The following is an 8690-nucleotide window of genomic DNA, read 5'->3' as shown; positions in this document are numbered from 1 at the left end:
GCAGGAGTTGCTTGTATATTTTTGAGATTAGTTGTTTGTCAGTTGCTTCATTTGCTATTATTTTCACCCATTCTGAAGGCTGTCTTTTCACCTTTCTTATAGAAAGCATTTCCCCTAAAGTTAGGAACAAGACAACGGTGCCCTCTTTCACCATTACTATTCAACATAGTTTTGGAAGTTTTGGCCATAGCAATCAGAGCAGAAAAGGAAATAAAAGGAATCCAAATTGAAAAAGAAGAACTAAAACTCTCACTGTTTGCAGATGACATGATCCTCTACATAGAAAACCCTAAAGACTCCACCAGAAAATTACTAGAGCTAATCAATGAATATAGTAAAGTTGCAGGATATAAAATCAACACACAGAAATCCCTTGCATTCCTATACACTAATAGTGAGAAAATAGAAAGAGAAATTAAGGAAACCATTCCATTCACCACTGCAACAAAAAGAATAAAATACTTAGGAATATATCTACCTAAAGAAACCAAAGAACTATATATAGAAAACTATAAAACACTGGTGAAAGAAGTCAAAGAGGACACTAATAGATGGAGAAATATAGCATGTTCATGGATTGGAAGAATCAATATAGTGAAAATGAGGGTACTACCCAAAGCAATTTATAGATTCAATGCAATCCCTATCAAACCACCAACGGTATTTTTCACAGAGCTAGAATAAATAATTTCACAATTTATATGGAAATACAAAAAAACCTCAAATAGCCAAAGCAATCTTGAGAAAGAAGAATGGAACTGGAGGAATTAACCTGCCTGACTTCAGGCTCTACTACAAAGCCACAGTCATCAAGACAGTATGGTACTGGCACAAAGACAGAATTATAGATCAATGGAACAAAATAGAAAGCCCAGAGATAAATCCACGCACCTATGGACACCTTATCTTTGACAAATGAGGCAAGAATATGCAATGGATTAAAGACAATCTCTTTAACAAGTGGTACTGGGAAAACTGGTCAACCACTTGTAAAAGAATGAAACTAGAACACTTTCTAACACCATACACAAAAATAAAATGGATTAAACATCTAAACGTAAGACCAGAAACTGTAAAACTCCTAGAGGAGAACATAGGCAAAACACTCTCTGACATAAATCACAGCAGGATCCTCTATGACCCACCTCCCAGAATATTGGAAATAAAAGCAAAAATAAATAAATGGGACCTAATTAAACTTAAAAGCTTCTGCACAACAAAGGAAACTATAAGCAAGGTGCATTTCTTTTTCTTGGGAATGGTCTTGATCCCTGCCTCCCATACAATGTCACAAACTTCTGTCCATAGTTTTTCAGACACTCTGTCTATCAGATCTAATCCCTTGAATCTATTTGTCACTTCCACTGTATAATTGTAAGGGATTTGCTTTAGGTCATACCAGAATGGTCTAGTGGTTTTCCCTACTTTCTTCAATTTAAGTCTGAATTTTGCAATAGGGAGTTCATGATCTGAGCCACAGTCAGCTCCTGCAGCTCCTGGTCTTGTTTTTGCCAACTATATAGAGCTTCTCCATCTTCGACTGCAAAGAATATAATCAATCTGATTTCGGTATTGACCATCTGGTGATGTCCATGTGTAGAATTGTCTCTTGTGTTGTTGGAAGAGGGTGTTTTCTATGACCAGTGCATTCTCTTGGCAAAACTCTGTTAGCCTGTGCTTTGTACAAGTCATTTGGTACTCCAAGGCCAAACTTGCCTGTTACTCCAGCTATCTCTTGACTTCCTACTTTTGCATTCCTGTCACCTATGAAAAGGACATCTTTTTTTGGTGTTAGTTCTAGAAGTTCTTGTAAGTCTTCATAGCACCGTTCAATTTCAGCTTCTTCAGCATTAGTGTTTGAGGCATAGACTTGAATTACTGTGATATTGAATGGTTTGCCTTGGAAATGAAAAGAGATCATTCTGTCATTTTTGAGATTGCACCTAAGTATTGCATTTTGGACTCTTTTTTTTTTGACTGTGAGGGCTACTCCATTTCTTCTAAGGGATTCTTGACCACAGTAGTAGATATAATGGTCATCTGAATTAAATTCACCCATTCCAGCCCATTTTAGTTCACGGATTCCTAAAATGTCAATGTTCACTCTTGCCATCTCCTGTTTGTCCACTTCCAGTTTACCTTGATTCATAGACCTAACATTCCAGGTTTCTATGCAATATTATTCTTCACAGGATTGGACTTTATTTCCATCACTAGTCACATCCACAACTGGGCATTGTTTTTGCTTTGGCTCCGTCCCTTCATTTTTTTCTGGAGTTATTTCTTCACTCTTCTCCAGTAACATATTGGGCACTGACTGACCTGGGGAGTTCATCTTTCAGTGTCCAGTATTTTTGCCTTTTCATACTGTTCATGTCTCAAGGCAAGAACACTGAAGTGGCTTGCCATTCCCTCTGGACCACGTTTTGTCAAACCTCTCCACCATGTCCTGTCTGTCTTGGGTGGCCCTACACAGCATGGGTCTTAGTTTCATTGAGTTAGAAAAGGCTGTGGTCCATATGCTCAATTTGGTTAGTTTTCTGTGATTGTGGTTTTCATTCTGTCTGCCTCCTGATGAATAAGGATAAGAGGCTTATGGAATTATCAACCCCAACCAATTGCATTTTGCCAATACTCTCACTGTTGATTTCTTGTTGTTGTTCAGCCACTAAGTCCTGTCTTACTCCTTGCAACCCCTTGGACTGCAGCATACCAGGCTTCCCTGGCCTTCACTATTTCCCAAAATTTGTCAAAACTCATGTCCATTGAGTTGGTGATGCCATCCAACCATCTCCTTCTTTTGCCCTCTTCTCCTCTTACCCTTAATCTTTCCTAAGTGTCAGGGTCTTTTCAAATGAGGCAGCACTTTACACCATGTGGCCAAAGTATTGGAGCTTCAGTTTCAGCATTAGTCCTTCCGATGAATATTCAGGGTTGATTTCCTTTAGGGTTGACTGGTTTGATCTCCTTGCAGTCCAAGGGACCCTCAAGAGTCTTCTCCAGCACCACAATTCAAAAGGATCAGTTTTTCAGCACTCAGCCTTCTTTATGCTCCAATTGTCACATCCATGCATGACTAATAGAAAAGCCATAGCTTTTACTATCCTCAACTTTGTTGGCAAAATGATGTCTCTGCTTTTTAATATGCTGTCTAGGTTTGTCACAGTTTTTCTTCCAAGGTGCAAGCATCTTTTAATTTTGTGGCTACAGTCACTGCCTGCAGTGATTTTGAAGCCAAAAAAATATAATCTGTCACTGTTTCCACTTTCCCTACATCTATTTGCCTTAAAACAATGGGAGTGGGTGCCATGATCTTAGTTTTTTGAATGTTGAGTTTTAAGCCAGCTTTTTCATGCTCCTCTTTCACCCTAATCAAGAGGCTCTTTAGTTCCTCTTCAGTTTCTGCAATAAGGGTGGTGTCATCTGCATATCTGAGGTTGTTGATATTTCTCCTAGCAATCTTGGCTCCAGCCTGTGATTCATACAGCCTGACATTTGTCATGATGTACTCTGCATATAATTAAATAAGCAGGGTAGCAATATACAGCCTTAATGTACTCCTTTTCCAATTTTGAACCAGTCCATTGTTCCATGTTCAACTCTAATTGTTGTTTCTTAACCTGGATACAAGTTTCTCAGAAGACAGGTAAAATGGTCTAGTAGTCCCATCTCTTTAAGAATTTTCCAGTTTGTTGTGATGCAGTCAAAGGTTTTAGCATAGTTAATGAAGCAGAAGTAGATTTTTTCTGGAATTCCCTTGCTTTTCTATGATCCAATGGATGTTGGCAATTTGATCTCTGATTCCTCTGCCTTTTCTAAATCCAGCTTGTACATGTAGAAGTTCTCTGTTCACATACTGCTGATGCCTAGATTGAAGGATTTTAGCATTACCTTGCTAGCATGTGAAATGAATACAATTGCACTGTAGTTTGAACAGTCATTGGCATTGCCTTTTTTTGGTATTGGAATGAAAACCGACCTTTTTCAGTCCTATGGGCCACTGCTGAGTTTTCCAAATTTTCTGACACATTGAGTGCAGCATTTTAACGGCATTACCTTGTAGAATTTTAAATAGCTCAGTGGATTTCTATCACCTCCATTAGCTTTGTTCACAGTAATGCTTCCTAAGGCCCACTTGACTTCACACTCCAAGATGTCTGACTCTAGGTGAGTGGCCACACCATCATGGTTATCTGGGTCATTAAGACCTCTTTTGCACAGTTCTTCTGTGTATTCTTGCCATCTCTTCTTACTCTGCTTCTGTTAGGTCCTTGCAGTTTCTATCCTTTATTGAGCCCATCTTTGCATGAAATGTTCCTTTGGTATCTCTAATTTCCTTGAAGAGATCTCTCATCTTTTCCATTCTGTTGGTTTCCTCTATTTCACTTCTTCATTGATCACTGAGGAAGGCTTTCTTTATCTCTCTTTAGAACTCTGTATTCAGATGGGTATATCTTTTCTTTTCTCTTCTCTTATTTTCTCAGTTATTTGTAAGGTCTCCTCAGCCACTTTGCCTTCTGCATTATTTTTTCTTAGGGATGGTTTTGGTCACCACCTCCTGTACAATGTTATGAACCTCTGTCCTTAGTTCTTTGAGCATTCTGTATGCCAGATCTAATCCCTTAAATCTATTCATCACCTCTGCCGTATAATCATAAGCAATTTGATTTAGGTCATACCTGAATGGTCTAGTGGTTTTCCCTACTTTCTTCAATTTAAGCCTGAATTTTGCAATAAAGAGCTCATGATATGAGCCACAGTCAGCTCCAGCTTTTTTTGTTTTTGTCTTTTTACTGACTGTATAGAGCTTCTCCATCTTTGGATGCAAAGAATATAATCAGTCTGATTTCAGTACTGACCATCTAGTGATATCCATTTATAGAGTAGTCTCTAGTGTTATTGGAAGAGGGTGTTTGCTATGACCAGTGTGTTCTCCTGGCAAAACTCTGTTAGCCTTTGCTATGCTTCATTTTGTACTCCAAGACCAAACTTGCCTGTTATTCCAGGTATCTCTTGACTTCCCAATCCCCTGTGATGAAAAGGGCATCTTTTGTGTGTGTGTGTGTTAGTTCCAGAACATCTTATAGGTCTTCATACAACCGTTCAACTTCAGCTTCTTTGGCATTAGTGTTTGGGGAATAGACTTGGATTACTATGATTTTAAATGGTTTGCCTCAAAAATGAACCAAGATCATTCTGTTGTTTTTGAGATTGCATCCAAGAACTGCATTTCAGATTCTTGGTGACTATGAGGGCTACTCCCTTTCTTCTGAGGAATTCTTGCCCACAGGAGTAGATACAATGGTCATCTGAATCATTATTGAGAAGCAAATCCCAAATATCCCATCATGTCCTGTTTCTCCTAAAAAGAACCTGTATCTCTAAAAGACAGGACAGGTCACTTACTCCTCAGCAGCGGTGCCTTTCCTTCCCTCCCTTATGCCTTCCTGTGTTTATTGACATCACAGTACTTTTCTCTCTTTTTGTTCATTGTTTCTTACTTTATTGTCTGTCTCTCCCTCCAGTCCCACAAATGTCAGGCCCTTGAGAGCAGGGCCTCTGTCTGCTTTGTTTACATTAAAAATCAAGGCCCTTTATAACAACTATATAGAGTACAACCCTCAAAAACTGTGAATCACAGTATTGTACATTGGTAACTTAGGAAATATTGTATATCAAGTGATCTTAAATAAAATAAATAAATAAATGAAAACATAAAACCTAACTACCAGAGCTCTACATAGTGTCTGGTACATGGTACATGTCAGAAGAAGAAAGAGAAGAAAAGTTGCTTCTGCCCAAGTGTTAGCTCTGCTTCCAACAGCAAACAGAATGGGAAGGACAGATAAGTGAACATGTCCTCTGACTTTCTTCTCATGTGGTTTTCTTTTAGATAAAAAGCCCATCTCTATGAATCAAGGAAAGTTAATTTGTCCAGGACATATATTTGACAAGGCTGGACAGTAAGTATTTAGGGTTGGGAGGCCATTTGGGCTAAGAATGTAGGAGGTCACCTCTGCTGGGCAACACATGTCTTTCTCAGGACAGCTCAGGTCACCCTCTGCACCTGGCCTGGTTGGTGGTCCCTCAAGGGGCTCACAGACCCACTCAGGCTCTGCTGAGGGCAGGATTTGGAAGATATGCAACCAGGGATGGTAACTTTGCTCCAGGCAGTTTTTCCGAGGGACTCCGACATACTCTGTACATACAGAGGAGTCAGAATGGTGACACAATACAGACATTCCTGGTCATTTAGCTCATGGCCAGGGGTACATCTGACCCCATTCAGGACTCCTCATTGTCTGATAACCTTCATTGCAGAGGCCAATCTCATGGTGCTTGGGGATAAACTCCCCTTAACCCTCCAGATTGCTCTCCAGTAACCCTGACTGGCTGATGTTCAAAGTCATTACCATGAGAAGAACTGTGGGCTATGGACTGAGCAAAAAAAAAAAAACTGTCTCTTTGACCTGGTGGTTACCCTCTGCCTTTCTGTGCTTTAGGGAGGTTTTCATTGATTACAGCCTGAACAATGGTGTCAGCTTTGTAGGCGAAGACTTGAAAATTGTCAGCAAGGATTGTGTGAATGACAGGGTGGGACTGCGGGAACCTCAGTGGACTGCAGCTTGGGAAGAAGAAACAGAAGATGCAGGCGCTTCCTGGGAAGAGGAGGTGAGGGGAGCAAATTCCTCAAGAAAGGCCAAGCAAGTAGCTAGTGAGACAAGCACCTCTGGCAGCACCTCACTGCCAGATAGGTGCCCTTATCCCTTCACCAGGTTTGCAAAATTCACTGTAAACTCTTCTATAAGGGCACTGAGGCTGTAGGCATCTGTCCAGGCCCTGCAGATACTCTGCTTTCTCTGGGAACCATGTCATTGAAGGCCCTTCAAAGGGACTAATTCTAGCTCTAAGCAGACTCCAGAAACAGTGCTGAGGCTCTGTGTGCCCTGAACCCACCATGCCACCTCCCCTAACCCAGGGCTTGTGGTGGGGAACTCAAGGCTGCAGCCTGGATTCCAGCTGAGGTGAGTTGGAGAGGATGGGATACTGTGTACTAGGAAAACGGGGTCCAGGTGCCCTGAGACCCCTTGGCTCAAATCAAGGTGCAAGGCTCAAGGATCTGGAGGGCAGGAGAGCTGTGGCCATGCCCACTCAGGGTGTGTCTTCACTGCGTTGGCACAGCAGCAGACAGGGCTCCGAACCCACTCATGACCATCATAGCCCCCAGCCTCCCAAGACTGTTTGGGGAACACTGGGGGTCACTTTGCAGAGGTCGTCAGCCTCCCTTCTGCCTCTCCTCCTTTCTCATGCTCCTCCACTGCCCCTCTCTGCTAACCGGCTCTGCCCTCTGCCCTCTGCTCCTGGGGAGTTTGCAGGACTGTAGGGAGGGCAGGGCTCAGCTCAGGAAGAGGAAACTGGAAACAAAGTGCTGCTCCCAGGGGTCTGCCTTTCCCAGCTCTACAACATCCAGGCCGCTTAACCTCGGGCAGCCCGACTTGGACGACAGAGCCTGTCAGCCTGGAGTGAGGTTTCTGTGGGAGGGGGACGCCTGTGCCTAATGCCTCTGCTCCTGTGTCCAGTCCCAGCTGGGGTGGGCTCTTGTAGTGTGACAGTCCTCGTTTGTCTCCCCTGCACCCTACATATCTTCCTATCGATCTGAGACTGAACCTCCACTTTTCCCACTAGAGTCTTCCCACCTGACAGCTGTTTGTCCATAGGTGCATTGAGAAGAGAACTCTGAAGCTGCCTGTGGCTCTGGGCCCAAGACAGGGTCACCCTCAGCCTGACTGGGCCTCTCCTTTCAGCCTCCCTGTTTCCTGGGCACAGGCTCTCTCTGCCCCCTTCCCTTCTGCTTCCCTCCAACACAGCCATTGATGTGGGGAAGAGCTGGGCAATGCAGGCCCATGTATGCAGCACAACAAGAGTACAGAGCTCATTCTCTAAGCCCCCATGTGGACATGTTCTATACTGGACTATAACCTCTGTCAAACATGCTCAAATACCCACTTACTTCCTCACCACAGATGTGAGACCGAGGCTCTAAGACAGGGAGTAGCTTTGCCTGAGGTTGCAAAGCTGAGAAATGGGGGAGAGAGGCTCTGGCAAGGTGAGTGGGGTGTCCTGTCTCTGCTATTGCACCCCCACTCCCAGGGGCCCTGCAGTCTCCCTCTTACTCATCTGTGTATTGTAGTTTGTTGCGGTCCTCACAAAATCCTAGTGCTCTCAGCCAAAGCAGGCAGTGAAGGCTGGGCTGTCACTCCTTGGAGGACTGGGCTTCCTTGACAGGGCTCTGGGGAGAGCCTCTGAGCAGGGCCAGTGGTAGGGTATTTAGCCAAGGGCTGCACAGTGGCTCTCTGGGTACAGCCATGATCTCCTAGCCCCACTCTGAGGAGAAGGAGACTTGTGAAGTCTAGTGTGGGGAGTGCATATTGGGTACACAGGAATAAGTCACCCAAGTCAACCACTGGTCTTTGACATGTGTGCTCTCTACAGTATGAGCCTACAGAGCCTACAACTGTCCCAACAACTACCATGACAACCACAAAGCCTACCACTGTCACAACGAGGAGGACAACTACAACTACAATGCCTACCACAGTCATGACAACAACACCAACAACCAGAAGGACAACACAGAAGACTACCACAACACCTACCACAGTCAGGACAACAACAACAACAACACGGAA

Source organism: Oryx dammah, unplaced genomic scaffold, assembly GCF_014754425.2.
Source record: "Oryx dammah isolate SB20612 unplaced genomic scaffold, SCBI_Odam_1.1 HiC_scaffold_6, whole genome shotgun sequence".
In the NCBI taxonomy this organism is placed as follows: domain Eukaryota; kingdom Metazoa; phylum Chordata; class Mammalia; order Artiodactyla; family Bovidae; genus Oryx; species Oryx dammah.
This window is presented reverse-complemented; position numbering follows the sequence as displayed.